The sequence below is a fragment of the Theropithecus gelada genome, chromosome 10 (assembly GCF_003255815.1).
Source record: "Theropithecus gelada isolate Dixy chromosome 10, Tgel_1.0, whole genome shotgun sequence".
In the NCBI taxonomy this organism is placed as follows: domain Eukaryota; kingdom Metazoa; phylum Chordata; class Mammalia; order Primates; family Cercopithecidae; genus Theropithecus; species Theropithecus gelada.
The window spans coordinates 19,723,211-19,738,352 of NC_037678.1; the positions used below are offsets into that span (position 1 = coordinate 19,723,211).

Sequence of the window (15,142 nt, forward strand, 5' to 3'; positions counted from 1 at the left end):
TTGACCCAGTCATCCCTTTTCTAAGAATTCACCCTTAGGAAATAACCACACCAGTTCCAAAAAAAAAAAAAAAAAAAGGGAAAAAAAAAAAAAATGTGAGCACAGAAATGCTTGTCCCAGTGCCTTCTGTTGATAATAGAGAAATACTGCCAACAACCAGAATGCAACTGAACGAACTGGCAAACATTTTCAAAAATGTTTCAGTGAAGTACGTTATATCTATTTAAGGAAATATCATGCACCATTAACAATGATATTTATTAGGCCAGGTGCAGTACTCACACCTGTAATCTCAGCATGTTGGGAGACAGGCGGGCAGATCGTTTGACCTCAGGAGTTGGAGACCAGCCTGGGCAACATGGTGAAATCCCATCTCTACTAAATATACAAAAATTAGTCAGGCATGGTGGCATGCACCTGTGGTCCCAGCTACTTGGGAGGCTGAGGTGGGAGGATTGCTTGAGCCCAGAAAGTGGAGGTTGCAGTGAGCTGAGTACACACCACTGCACTCCGGTCTGGGTGACAGAGTGAGACCCTGTCTCAAGAAAAGAAAAAGAAAAAAAAAAAAAAAAAAAAAGAAAAGAAAAAGAAAAATGAGACTGGGCACAGTGGCTCACACCTGTAATCCCAGCACTTTGGGAGGCTGAAGTGGGAAGATAACTAGAGGTCAGGAGTTCAAGACCAGCCTGGACAACATGGCAAAACCTCATCTCTACTAAAAACACAAAAATTAGCCAGGTGTGGTGATGCCTGCCTGTAGTCCCACTACTCGGGAGGCTAAGGCAGGAGAATCGCTTGAACCTGGGAGGCGGCAAGTTGCAATGAGCCGAGATGGCACCACTGCACTTCAGCCTGGGCAATAGAGCAACACACTGTCTCAGGAAAAAAAAAAAAAAAAAAAAAAAAACCTCCCCCCAAAAAACATCTTATGTACCCCATAAATATATACACCTATATGTGCCCACAAAAATTAAAAATTGAAAACAATGACATTTATAATTAGGGATTTGAACAATGATATTAAAGAATTGTGATTTCAGGTATGAATGTGGTCTTGAATTTATGTGTTTTTTTTGTTTGTTTGTGTTTTGAGACAGAGTCTCCCTCTTTCACCCAAGCTGGAGTGAAGTGGCACGATCTCGGCTCACTGCAACCTCTGCCTCCCAGCTTCAAGTGATTCTCTTGCCTCAGCCTCTCCCAAGTAGCTGCCTCAGCCTCCCAAGTACAGACACTCACCAACACGCCCAGCCAATTTTTTTTGGTTTTGTTTTTTTGTATTTTTAGTAGATACGGGGTATCACCATGTTGGCCAGGCTGGTCTTGAACTCCTGACCTCAAGTGATCCGCCTGCCTCAGCCTTCCAAAGTGCTGGGATTACAGGCATGAGTCACTGCACCTGGCCGAATTTATGTTTTTAAAAGAGTCCTGGTTTTTTAGAGATGCACAGTGAAATGTGCGCAGACGTGGTTTGCTGTAAAATAATAGCAGGGAAAGTAGATTAGTGGTTGCCAGCGGCTGAGAGAGAGGAAATGGGGAGTCACTGCTTAGTGGGTGCAGGGTTTCCTTTGGAGTGATGAAAATGTTCTGGAGCTAGGCAGAGGTGATGGCTGCGCAACACTGTGAATGTACTAAATGCCTTTAATGGAAAATTCAATGTTGTATGTATTTATCACAATATTAAAATAGTAATAACAGGGGGGAAATAGGGCTGAGATTTCAGTGATGTTGGCCATAATTGAACATCACTGAAAGCTAAGTGATGAGAACTGGACCATATATGTATATATCTACATGCATAGAAATGTTAAATATTTTCCATAATAAAATACTATAAAAAGTGATGCTATCATCTCACATAGTTACTCATTGTTTGGTAACCATTTTATTATCTACTGAATGCCCTAAGTGTACACAATAAAATTTATCTTTTTAGAAAAAGTGGTGCCACAGATGTATACTCACTGACATAGAATGTCCATAACATATTGTCAAGTTTAATGAGTCAGTTATAAAACCAAACATCGGGATTATCCCACTGATATAAAATTCTATATCTAGATTGTCCAGAATACTTGGAGTGAAGATTTAACTGTCATTACTGCTGGGTTAGTAGATCTGAGGAGATTTGCACCGTCTGTGCTTTTCTTTTTCCATTGAATATTTGTACAAAACTTGAAGCAGTTTTCTTAAAAGGCAGAGATGTTTAGGGACACATCTTTTGCTCCTAGCATTCTGACTGAAGGGCCCCAGGTGGTGGCACATTCATAACACAAACCACCTGGCTAGCTCGATGCCTGGGCACTTACTCCAATGACAATGCCCTCCACAATCACCGTCACCTCACAGAGGATCTGAGAGGGGCCCAACTTTATTGTTGGCTATCCCTGTAAACGACAGCTACCCCAATGGTGATCCTAGGCAACCCTTTCGCCAGCACACACTCCTTTGTCCCCACAGTGGTCGTCAGGTAGGCTAGGGCTGGAACTGTCCCTGTTTTAGAGACAAGGCAGCTAGAGCTTGGAGGAGTTGGTGGGCTTGCCCAGGTACCACAGCTAAGTAGCCAAGGAAGGGCCCAGCCCCCCTGGGGAGTCCAAGCCTTGCCTTCTGTCTCTTATGAGCCACATCTCATTGGTGGTCAGGACTGTCCTGACCACCCATGACACCAGTCCTCCACTCGGGAGAGGAAGACCATTAAGCATTGATCTTGCATAGGCAAAAACTCAGACACCTGTGTTATCACGACAGCCAAGTATCCCTGGCCCCCACTGCACTTCACACAAATGACAGCAGCTGGAGGGCTAATATGGTGACTACCCCTGGACTGCCCCCTGCTAAGGACTCCACTGCCCCTGCTGGAGTGCCTCTCTAGCTTAGCTCTCTGGAGTCACCCTGAAGTCCCTCCTGGCCTCCCACACTCGGAGCTATCCTTTGGAAGGACTTGCTCTTCCAAGCTGGCTCTGTGAGGACCCCGAGACTGCTTATCCAAGTGGCCCAGAGGCTCTACACCCAGAGCCTGTGGACCAGAGTGACCACTGTGTCTGGCCAGAGCACTAGCGCCCACTTCTCACACTCATTCATTCATGCAGTCCTCTCTCCCTTCTTCCCTCCCCCGATTCCTCCAATAAACAATTCAAGCATGTCTACTCTGAGACAAGCAGGGTGCTAGTCACCGGGCATTCAGTGGCAAGCCAGTTGTCACAATCCCCACCCTTCTGTTGCTATGGATTATCAGGGAAGTCAAACATTAAATAAGTGTACAGGTGAATAATCAGTGCAACTGGGGTGGGTGCCATGGAGTCGTATAGCACTCTTCCCACTACATGGGAAGCCGACCTGGGCTGGGGAGTCAGGAGGGTGTCCTGGATAAAAAGGTGTTTAACAGGCCAGGCACGGTGGCTCACGCCTGTAATACTAGCACTTTGGGAGGCCGAGGCAGGTGAATCACCTGAGGTCAGGAGTTCGAGACCAGGCGCATGCTTGTAAGCCCAGCTACTCAGGAGGCAAAGGCAGGAGAATTGCTTGAACCCAAGAGGCGGAGGTTGCAGTGAACCAAGATCGTGCCATTGCACTCCAGCTTGAGCAACAAGAGTGAAACTCCATCTAAAAAAAAAAAAAAATGTGTTTAACAGGCCAGGCTCGGTCACTCATGCCTTTAATCCCAGCACTTTGGGAGGCCGAGGCAAGTGGATCACAAGGTCAGGATTTTGAAACCAGCCGGGTCAAAATGGTGAAACCCTGTCTATAATAAAAAGACAAAAATTAGCCGGGCATGGTGGCAGGCAGCCTGTAATCCCAGCTACTCAGAAGGCTGAGGCAGGAGAATTGCTTGAACCCAGGAGACGGAGGTTGCAGTGAGCCAAGACCACGCCACTGCACTCCAGCCTGGGCAACAGAGTAAGACTCCATCTCAAAACAAACAAACCAAAAAAAAATGCATTTAAAACAGCAGCCGTTGCCTGTGTGGTGTGTGACACCTCATAGTACCTGGGGCTCATGCCAGCTAACAGCCAAGAAGCTGAGGTCAAGAGAGGCAGAGGCCACAGAAGACATCACTCAGCTGAGGAGAGGGAAACCCAGACCTCAGAGTGGCCTCAAAGCCAGGCCTAACCAGTCCCAGGCTCGCCCAGAGCCAGCAGGGCTGCTCCTAGGACAGGTAGGACTCAAGGGCTCCTGTGGCCAGGCCCTGAAGGTGACACTTCCGGCTGAGCTCACAAGACATCTCTGCACAGTTCTCTATGACACAGAGCTGCCTCACTCATGACAAGACATCCATCCCACGGGCCAGCCTGGCCTCCCCGCTTCTGGGGCTTAACAGAGACAAGGCGAGATGGGCTCATTTGTGGCTGCAGGTCTTCCACGGCAGGCACGGTACCAAGACTGAAGAGCCTAATTAAAATGAAAACCCTCGTTCCTCAGGAGAGGCTATCTTATTTCTGAGCAGTCAAGTATTTCTGACTGTCTTCCAAAGAAAAATGTAAGGCGGCTGCTGTGGGGGGAGGAAAACCCACCACTCAGTCACTAAAACCAGAGCTCACCCACGGGAGTCGCAACTTGCAGGATCCATCCTAGGCTTTCCAGAGGGCAGTGCCTGGGGCCGCAGTGAATTGTCAACTCCAGCCTGCAAGGTCAGAGCACAGCCTGCCCCAGGGGCTTGTCTCTGGTCTGATTCTCTGACTTGCGGCTGCCTGATGGCCACTGTACCCTTCTCTGCTCTCACCTGGACTAAGGCAGGTTACTGGTATGACACTGTGCGCACCAAACATCTGGGGGCTGGAGAGAATGTTCCTTCTGTGTCTAGGCATTGAGGCCTGTGGAGGAGCACAGCCTCTGTCCTTTCCATGGAAGGAGAACTGGCTCCAAGCTGTGGAGAGCAGGGAGATCATGAAACAGCCAGGTCCTGCCTCTTGCCATAGCCTGAGCCCAAGCCTGAGCCCTTCCCACCTTCAAGCTCGGCCTCAGTTTCTACAGCCAATCTCGATTCAGGTGGAAGCTCTGGACCAATGGTTTTTCAAATCATCTGCAGTGGACCTCATGTTGCAAACAGATATCCTTCACCCGAGACCACTGGCCACAGAACAAGGGAAGCAACCTAGGCTGACAGAGGAAGCCAGTCTGGATCCCACCTACTGGCACCCCCACTGGCAGTGGCCCCTACAAAAGAGTACAGTAACTCACACCAGCCCAAGGCTCTGAAACCACATGGAAGCCTTGGGCTGCTGGTGCCACTGTATTCAGGTGTACCATACATGGACAGGGGCCACCACTGTGCTGCCAAGAGCCAGCCTCCACTGGACTCAGCCCTTCCTGTGCTCATCAGGCCCTCCCCAGCACCCCAGGTTGCCCCTCCGGAGCCTCTGGAAGCTTCCATGATTCCTACCTGTGCCTTCAGCAACTTGTCTTGTCTTCCAAGGCTTCTCTTCCACAATCTGTGGTTGTCATGCCTACCTGTCAGCCTGGCCTCCCTCCAGAGGAGGGTCTGAGCCCACCATGGTTCCTTGGCCTGGGCTGGACACAGGTGAGGGGGCAGCCTCAGTGGACATGGAGCCCCTCAGGCATGACCTTGCCCTGCTTTGCCCATGCTGGATCGGGCCAGGGCAGGGAGCCTGCTCTGAGCTGTGCCAGAGCCTCTCACCCAAGAATTTGAAGCTGGAGCCAGATATGGCAGCCACAAGGCCAGGCAAGAGCCAGGCCAAGCCAGGCCCAGCTACAAAACGAAATTACAGAGGAACAAAGAAGCCAGGCTACAGAGGGAAAGGACACAGAGGGGACACCGGGAGAGAACTAGAAATGGGGGTGTCAGAGAGAGCAGCTGTGGACACACCTCTCCCTATGGATGCTCCACTTTCTGCACCCTGAGCACAGGCCCCACTTGTGCTTCAGCCAGTCTCAGCGGGGTTTTGTTCCCTGCTACCAATTGACCCTGGATAGAAAACCATGAAAAAATAATTTTTAAAAAACTAATTAGTAAAACAGATCCCTATCTATATTAGTCTGTTCTCGTGCTGCTAATAAGGACATACCTGAGACTGGGTAATTTATAAAGGCAAGAGGTTTAATGGACTCACAGTTCCACATGGCTGGGGAGGCCTCACAATCATGGCAGAAGGCAGCCAGCCCGGTGGCTCATGCCAGTAATCCCAGCAGTTTTGGAGGCCGAGACGGGTAGATCACTTGAGGTCAGGAGTTCATCAGCCTGGCCAACATGGTGAAACCCTGTCTCTACTAAAAAATATAAAAATTAGCCAGGCATGGTGGCACATGCCTGTAATCCCAGCTACTCGGGAGGCTGAGGCCTGAGAATTGCTTGAACCTGGGAGGCGGACGTTGCAGTGAGCTGAGATTGCACCACTGCACTCTAGCCTGGGCAACAGAGTGAGACTCCATCTCAAAAACAAACAAACAAACAAACAAAAACACCGTGATAGAAAGTGAATGGGGATCAAATTCACATCTTGCATGGCGGCAGGCAAGAGAGCATGTGCAGAGGAACTCCCCTTTATAAACCATCAGATCTTGCGAGACTTATTCACTACCACAAGAACAGTATGGGAGAAACCACCTCATGATTCAATTATCTCTACCTGGCCCCACCCTCAACACATGGCGATAATTACAATTCAAGGTGAGATTTGGGTGGGAGACAACCGAACCGTATCACTGTCTATGCAGGTGTATCCAGTGTGGGTAGAAGACATCCCACAAGCATAAGACCATCACACACAGATCTGTTGTCAACTAAGGACCTGAGCTGAAGAGCCTGGAATGGTAGTGATGATGACTGGCATTTGGAGGCTGCTCCACATGGTTCCCTCTCACCTATACTTGTTTTGTATTATTTAATTTAATTTAACATTTTTTTTGGTTTTTGAGATGGAGTCTCACTCTGTTTCCCAGGCTGGAGTGCAGTGGTGCAATCCCCACTCACGCAACCTCTGCCTCCTGGGTTCAAGTGATTCTTCTGCCTCAGCCTCCCGAGTAGCTGGGACTACAGGTGCATGCCACCACACCCAGCTAATTTTTGTAGTTTTAGTAGAGACCGGGTTTTGCCATATTGGCTAGGCTGGTCTCTAACTCTGGACATCTGGTGATGTGCCTGCCCTAGCCTCCCAAAGTGCTAGGAATACAGGCATAAGCCACTGTGCCCAGCCTAATTTAAAAAAATATTGTTGTTGTTGTTATTTACTCTCACAACCATCTCATGATACAGACATTATTTGTCCCTATGATGGGCAAAGAATAGCCTAGAGAGGTAGAGGGCCTCGTCCAAAGTCACATAGTGACTCAAGAGCAATGCCAGGATCCCACATTTTGTGTCCCTTTTACTAAGCCATACTTGTTCATACCACCAGGCATGGTACTGTGATTCAGCAGACTGACCGAGGGGCCACCTCAGGGCCCAGCCTTCTAGTTCTGTAGCCCAGAATACTCAGCTTCAACCTTTCCATGACCATCTCCAGTCAAAGCTCAAACTCACAAAGTGAAATGCAGGGGATATCCAGGGAAATGTCACAGTCCTGCCAGCCTCGGGTTTAGGTCAGGCATCCGGTCTGGACCCCAGGACCCTCCATCTCTAGAATTAGTGACATCCTGAGTTGACAGCCTTGCCTGCATCAGAGTTCGGTGCTCATGCCCACGGATCCACGTGAAGGTTAACACCTAAACGGCAACAAAGAATAAACTTCTCCAATCTGATAATTACAAAGGAAAGTGCTATTATGCCTTCTAGTTACAAAGGAAACAATTAGTAATCAAGGTAATTGCCCTGGCAGGAAAATGATGCTTAAATTACCTTAATGGCAACAATGCTTTTTTGTTTTGAAATGAAGTTTCTTGCTCTTGTCCCCCACGTTGGAGTGCAATGGTGCGATCTTGACTCACTGCAACCTCCGCCTCTCGGTTCAAGCAATTCTCTTGCCTCAGCCTCCCGAGTAGCTGGGACTACAGGCATATACCACCACGCCCAGCTAAGTTTTGTATTTTTAGTAGAGATGGGGTTTCACCATGTTGGTCAGGCTGGTCTCGAACTCCTGAGCTCAGGTGATCCTCCTGCCTCCACCTCCCAAAGTGCTGGGATTATAGGTATGAGCCACCACACCCGGCTGCAAGAATGTTTTAAACTATAGACAACCACTTTTCTTATGTTCAGACCTCTTCATAAGAAGAACTCCCACCCCCAGAGGCGTATTCCATAACGCCTACTTTTCTACTGAAATAAGGTGGCCACTTCTGGGCTGGCTCCTGGGCTTGGGTGGCCGGCTAAAGTCCCATGCGGAGGGGCTCAGAACAAATGCTGTCACCCCCAGTGTGAAAATCCAACTCAGTTTCTCTGAGAACTGAACATCAGTCTCCTTTGAGCTCGGCACATGCATTCAAACTCACAGGTGACCCATTTACCCTGGTCCTCTTTCAGTTAGCACTGATTTATACAGGTCTCTCAGGGGTAAGCTGCAGCCATCTGTACGGGTCATAGGGTCACTTCCAAATCCAAATTGTTCACACCTCCTAAAGAACAAGACCATCATTTTCCTGTTACTTTCTGGTGACTCTTCCTCCTCCAAATGTGGATACCTGGGAACTGACTGTGCTCCCATTAGTAACTCCCCAACCCACACCCCTCACCCTTTACCCTGCAGGGCCCCTAATGAAGCCAAGGGTCAGAAGACCACATCCTGCCAATGCCCAGCCCTCCTTCCTTGAGAAGGGCCGGATCCTCTCCCATCTGAGAGCTGTTAACCTCTTTTTGGTTTCTCTGAACTGAACAGAGCCCAGCTTGGCTGCTGGAAGCACATGTGCGGCCCCTTTCTCAGCCCTCTGCATTCCCTTTTCTACTTCCCACAAACTCTCTAAGACAGGGAGAGGACTGCCTCCTTTAAATAAGCTTTATTCCAACCCACTGTTAATTTGTTAGATATGATCATAGCACTTTGGTTATGTTAAAAAACAAAACAAAACAAAACTGAATTCTGATCGTTTAAAGATACATCCAGACATGTTAACAAATGGAATGCTATGACCTCTGCAATGGGCTTCAAAATGATTTAGATAGAGGAAGAGGATGGAGGCATAGAGACAAGACTGGCCATGAGCTGGTAGCTGGTAACTGTGGCATCTGGATGACAGGTATGTAACGATTCCCGAGAGTCTTCTGTTCACTTCTGTTTATTCTGTATAACAACAACAATTTTTTTTTGAGAGAGAGAGAGAGAAAGTCTCGCTCTAGGCCGGGCGCGGTGGCTCAAGCCTGTAATCCCAGCACTTTGGGAGGCCGAGACGGGTGGATCATGAGGTCAGGGGATCGAGACCATCCTGGCTGACACGGTGAAACCCCATCTCTACTAAAAAATACAAAAAAACTAGCCGGGCGAGGTGGCGGGCGCCTGTAGTCCCAGCTACTCGGGAGGCTGAGGCAGGAGAATGGCATGAACCCGGGAGGCAGAGCTTGCAGTGAGCCAAGATCATGCCACTGCACTCCAGCCTGGGCGGCAGAGCAAGACTCTGTCTCAAAAAAAAAAAAAAAAAAAAGAAAGTCTCGCTCTGTTGCCCAGGCTGGAGTGCAGTGGCGTGACCTTAGCTCACTGAAACCTTTGCCTCCCAGGTTCAAGCAATTCTCCTGGCTCAGCCTCCAGACTGCCTGGGATTACAAGCACGTGCCACAATGCCCGGCTAAATTTTTGTTTTGTTTTGTTTTGTTTTGTTTTGTATTTTTAGTAGAGACAGGGTTTCACTGTGTTGGCCAGGCTGATAATAACAGCAGTTAAAAAAAAAAATTAAATCCTATCCCAGAGTTTTTTTAGCATCCTTAAGCCCAACTTAAGCATCCTTAAGCACAACTGTTCTGAGGTTTTCACCTGTGCCTCTGTCAATCAACACGTTTACGGAGCAGCAACTATATCCAAGGTGCAGCTAAAGCTGCAAACAGTGAGCCACCTGGCCCTGCCTGCAGTGAGCCCTCGGGATGCACCTCTGTCCCTGACCTGCAGAGTCCTGTCCTCTATTTTATCACAATCCCCCAAACCCTCATTTCCCAGACTGGGCACTGGTTTTTCTCTCTCCCAAAACCAAGATGGGCGGTCAGGTACTCCCCTTCCTGGCCATGTGAAGGAGACTGAGTCCAGCTTCCTGTCCCGGCATCATGAAGGGGAAACATGGACTCCCTTGCTCCTCCCTCAGTCTCACTGGATGAAATGGCCCAGGTGTGAATCACGGCAGAGAAGAGTTTGAAGGGAAGAGAGTCTGACCATCTGCTTTTTGGAGGGTTTAGGTGAGGTCAACCCCTCCATTCTGCAACCTGAAGACCAAGACCCAAGTGCCAGGACACGTCCTGCTTTCCACCGGACCAAGAGCGTGGAGGGAAGCCCTGGCACTACACGGGCTCCAGGCTTGAATGCCTGAACACTGCCAAATACAAAGGGCTGGAAACTTCAAGAGCACACAGGCAAGACAGTAACTAAAAACCCTATGAACTAACCTAGATATGTGTATTTGTTCAGAAAGCTGTGTGGCTTTGTTGGGAAAGCCCAAATTTGCAGCCGGTGAGGAAGGAATTTGCACCTTGAGCTGCTGAGCGATCAAGGAGCTATGGCTGCCCTGCCAGGTGCCATTCAATGTTCATTCCAGGGTCACCAGAGAAACAGAAACCAATCCCTTCCATGAGCCACGCCCTTCACCACTACCAGTTTTTTGTTTTTGTTTTTAGAGAAAGGGTCTTGCTTTGTCACCCAGGCATGATCATAGCTCACTGCAGCCTTGACCTCCTGGGCTCAAGCGATCCCCCCACCTCAGTCTCTCGAATAGGTAGGACTACAGGTGCATGCCACCACACCCAGCTATTTTTTTTTTGAAAGATGGGGTCTTGCTATGTTGTCCAGGCTGCTCTGCACTCCTGGCCTCAAGCGATCCTCCCACTACAGCCTCCCAAAATGCTGGGATTACAGGCATGAGCTGCCATGCCTGGCTCCACTATCAGTTTTAATGACCAATAATTCATGCTTATATTCCATTTTTTCAGTTCGAGTGAGAACCATGAAGAGAAAGTCTCTGATGAAGAAAGGGTATAGCACTCCCGATATAGACACAAGCGGTTTTCTTAGGTAGAGAGAGGGGCTGCACCTAGGCCTAGAAGGCAGGGGCCAAAAACTCAGATACAATGCACCTGATGAACAATAGGGCCCTACACCATCACTTTTGTCTTCCTGCATCCAGCACATTAAATAAATATGTGGAGTAAAGCTGAATTAAACCCCCCTCCAAGAAAAACATGGAATTTGGAGATGGGGGAAGAGAGCTAGCAGCAATAAGCGATCCAGGGAGTCTGAAAGAGCAGACTGTGCTTCTCAAAGTGAGAGGTTTGGAGGGCTGGCAGGAGCCCTGTGTGGAATGTTTATTACAAAAATGGGCAAAGGCCGGAAGCAGTTGCTCATGCCTGTAATTCCAGCAGTTTGGGAGGCTGAGGTGGGCAGATCACTTGAGGTCAGGAGTTCAAGACCAGCCTGGACAACATGGTGAAACCCCATCTCTACTAAAAATACAAAAATTAACCAGGCATGGTGGCACATGCCTGTCATCCCAATTACTCGGGAGGCTGAGGCAGGAGAATTGTCTGAACTCGGGAGGTGGAGGTTGCAGTAAGCTGAGATCATACCACTGCACTCCAGCCTGGGCAACAGAGCAAGACCCCATCTCAAAAATAAATAAATAAAAATAAAAAATAAAAATGGGGGAGGGCCGGGTGTCTCATACCTGTAATCCCAGCAATTTGGGAGGCCGAGGCAGGAAAACTGCCTGAGCCCAGCAGTTTGAGACCAGCATGGGCAACATGGTGAGGCCCTGTCTCTATAAAAAAAAAATAAATTAAATTAAAAAAAAATTAAAATGGGGGTTCCTAGGTGCCATATGACCATCGGATCTGAATCTCAGTGGTCCTGCCCTAGGAATTAGCAGTTTTAACATGCTCCCCCAGGAAGACTTCATGTCCATCAAAGCAAGAGAGAAGTTATTCAGGGTTTTCTTTTATTGTTGTTTAATCCATACCAGTCAAATTTTTACTCAGTGAGTTCATAAGAGAGCTCTTTATACCATCTGACCAGTTGGGAGGACGGGGCTTCTCTCCTCCTCAGGACCGAGGGGTCTGAGGGTCAATAGCTTGAATGCACCTATATTTCCCCTTTGTCCTGAGGACAGTATAAGCCTGTTCCCATCCAGTTTCTTAGGGAGTGAGGACAGAGGCGACAGAAAAAGCTGGATCAGTATCTGCAGGCCTTCTCCAAGCACTAAGGAATGACTCCCACAATAAGTAAGAAATACTGTTCTTCGGGCAGCCATTCCTTCAAATGGCAAGAGAGGACTGTTGAGTGGACCAAGCCCACTTACATTCCCAGGCACACAGGCAGCAGGTTTCCTGAGAGCTGTTTACAGAGCCACAACAACGCCATACTCCCGGGGAATTTATTTCCACCTCAGTGGGATCACAGCCAACAGGAACAGGAGGAAAGTCTTTGAAGTCCTACCTTTTAGAGGATTTTCATTTTGGAGCAATAGGATTGCAGGCTGTCCAGGTATTCTTTAGGGCCAGCCTCTAGGGCCACCAGCCACCCAGCCCCCTCCTCACCCCCGACCCCCTCGCCCCACTCAACTGCCTGCCTTAGTTGCTCTAAGGGCAGAACCTGGGCTGCCTGGGATAATTCCAAGTGCTGGGCTGTGATATCAGAATAGAGTTATGACATCAATGGAAGGCAGGTGAGCCTAGGGAGAAGCAAGAACAGAGGAGCCCCTGAGGCGCTAGGTTAGCCCCCCAGAAGGGAAGACCCAAGAGGGAGGTGGCCAACTCTGTATCAGCTTCTTACAGACCTGAACATCGGAAAATGACTCACAGGTACGGAGAGATTTGCTGCAAGCCAGCCAACCTGCTGGTGCTTCCCTAGACACTGAGTTACAGAAAAGAAAGCGAACAAGCCATCTTCTAGCGCCCCCCTGTGTTGAGTAAAAGGATACTCTCTCTTTTCGGACTTGGAGGTTTGCCTTTGGACCAGGGAGTTGGGAGCACAGACCCAGAGTGGGCTGGGTATTGAGGTCCCCCAGGATAGGGTTAAATACTCGTAGATAAAATGCAGGATGCCCAGTTACATTTGAATTTCAGATACACAATAAATAAATTTTAGTATAAACACTACCCAAATATTGCATGAGACATCCTTATCCTAAAATATTATTCGTTTTGTATTTGAAGCTCAAATTAACCTGAGTGACCTGTGGGGTGTTTTTTTTCTTTTTGGCCACTCTGTTGCCCAGGCTGGAGAGCAGTGGCTCAATCTCAGCTCACTGCAACCTCCGCCTCCTGGGTTCAAGCGATTCTCCTGCCTCAGCCTCCCAAGTAGCTGGGATTAGAGGCGTGCACCATTATGCCGGGCTAATTTTTGTATTTTTAGTAGAAACAGGTTTCACCATGTTGGCCAGGCTGGTCTTAAACTCCTGACTTAAGTGATCTGTCTGCCTCGGCCTCCCAAAGTGCTGGGATTACAGGTGTGAGCCACTGCGCCCTTCCAACCTGTGTTTTTATTTGTTGAATCTGCCAATCCCACTCAAGGAGCTTTTGAAGAAAAATACAAGTACTCCCTGCCCCCAAAAGTCATTCTCATTCTGTTTCAGCAGGGCAGGGGACTTGGGAACCTGTATTACTTTAAAGCTGCGAAAGCGACTATCAATAACTGCAGCTTACTTTAGTCGAGCATTTGCCAAGCCGTGTGCCAAGATCTCTTCACACATTATCTAAGCTAATAGTACCTCTAAGAGTTGGTTCTATCATGAAACCATTTTACAAAGGAGAGAAATGAGGCAAAAGACAGCAAGCAACTTGTCCAAGGTCACATAGTGGGTAAGTGTGGGAGCCATGATTTGAATCCAGGCAGGCCGGCTCCAGCATCTCTGCTCCCACTGACTTAGAAATCTTTGATTGAAGGGATTCTGGGAAGCACAGAATTGAAGCTTCTAAGGGACTGACAAGTAGGGACTCTGAGGCTCTAGGAAGCCCATGCTCAGACTAACTGCTATGCCACCATGTTCAAGGGGCGGAGCCGAGGAGCAAACACCTGGGAGCCAACATCTGGCCCAAGCAGGAGGCTGGCTCAGGGAAGGCTTTCCTGAATGGTCTCTTCCTGGAGGGTAAACAGATTTAAGGAAAATAGGGTGTGGGAAGGGACTGGATACTTGGGAACAGACTTTGCCAACAAGAGGTACAGCATTCATGCTGGCTGGCAGCAAGATGGTGTGCCAGTGAAGACAGCAGAAGCTGGATGGGTCTAGAGGACAAGAGGAGCCAGAGAAGAGACATAAATCCAAATTGCATTTTATTTTTATTTTTTTGAGATGGAGTCTCACTCTGTCACCCAGGCTGGAGTGCAGTAGTATAATCTCGGTTCACTGCAACCTCTGCTTCCCAGGTTCAAATGATTCTCTCCTGACTCAGCCTCCCAAGTAGCTGGGACTATAGTTGCACACCAGTACGCCTGGCTCATTTTTGTATTTTGGGTAGAGATGGGGTTTCGCCATATCACCCAGGCTGGTCTCAAACGATCCACCCGCCTCGGCCTCCCAAACTGCTGGGATTACAGGTAAAAGTATTATAGTTGTATGGTTTACATTTTGAGTTAAATTGTATATAAATCAGAAGTATAAATCAAGATTCATTTTATTGCATATGGATGTCCAATTGTTCCAACACTACTTGTTGAAAAGACTATCTTTTCTCAATTAAAATGTTTCTGCACTGCTGTCAAAAGCCATCTGACCATATTTGTGCGGGCCCATTTCTGGACTCTCTATTCTGTTCCATTAATGTATATGTCTATCTCATTAATCTATATGGTATTTACCAACATCACACTGTCTTGTTTCTTTGTGGTAAGTCTTAAAATTGGGTAATTACTCCAACTTTATTCTTCTTTTTCAAAGTTGCTTTAGCTATTCTAATTTCTTTACCTTTCCATATAAATTTATAATAAGCTTGTCTATGCTGAGAAAATGTCCTGCTGGGATTTTTATTGGAATTGCATTCAAGCTACTGACCAGTCAAGGGAGAACTGATGTCTTTACTCTCTTGAATCTTCTGATCCATGAGCATTGTATGTCTCTCCATTTATTTTGGTCT

The 15,142-nt window shown here is 48.1% G+C and overlaps 1 protein-coding gene across 3 annotated transcripts in view; it reads right to left on the minus strand.

Moving 5' to 3' along the window:
• Positions 1-15,142, minus strand: part of OSBP2 (oxysterol binding protein 2) — a 225,562-nt gene that overhangs the window by 132,222 nt on the left and 78,198 nt on the right. Inside the window, exon 1 of one of the 3 annotated variants that reach the window (XM_025400229.1) lies at positions 12,507-12,651. The exons of the other annotated variants lie outside the window; for them this stretch is intronic. The gene's annotated coding sequence lies outside the window, so the exon portion shown is untranslated. Of the gene's footprint in view, positions 1-12,506; positions 12,652-15,142 lie in introns of those variants that run through there. 3 annotated transcript variants of the gene reach the window in all.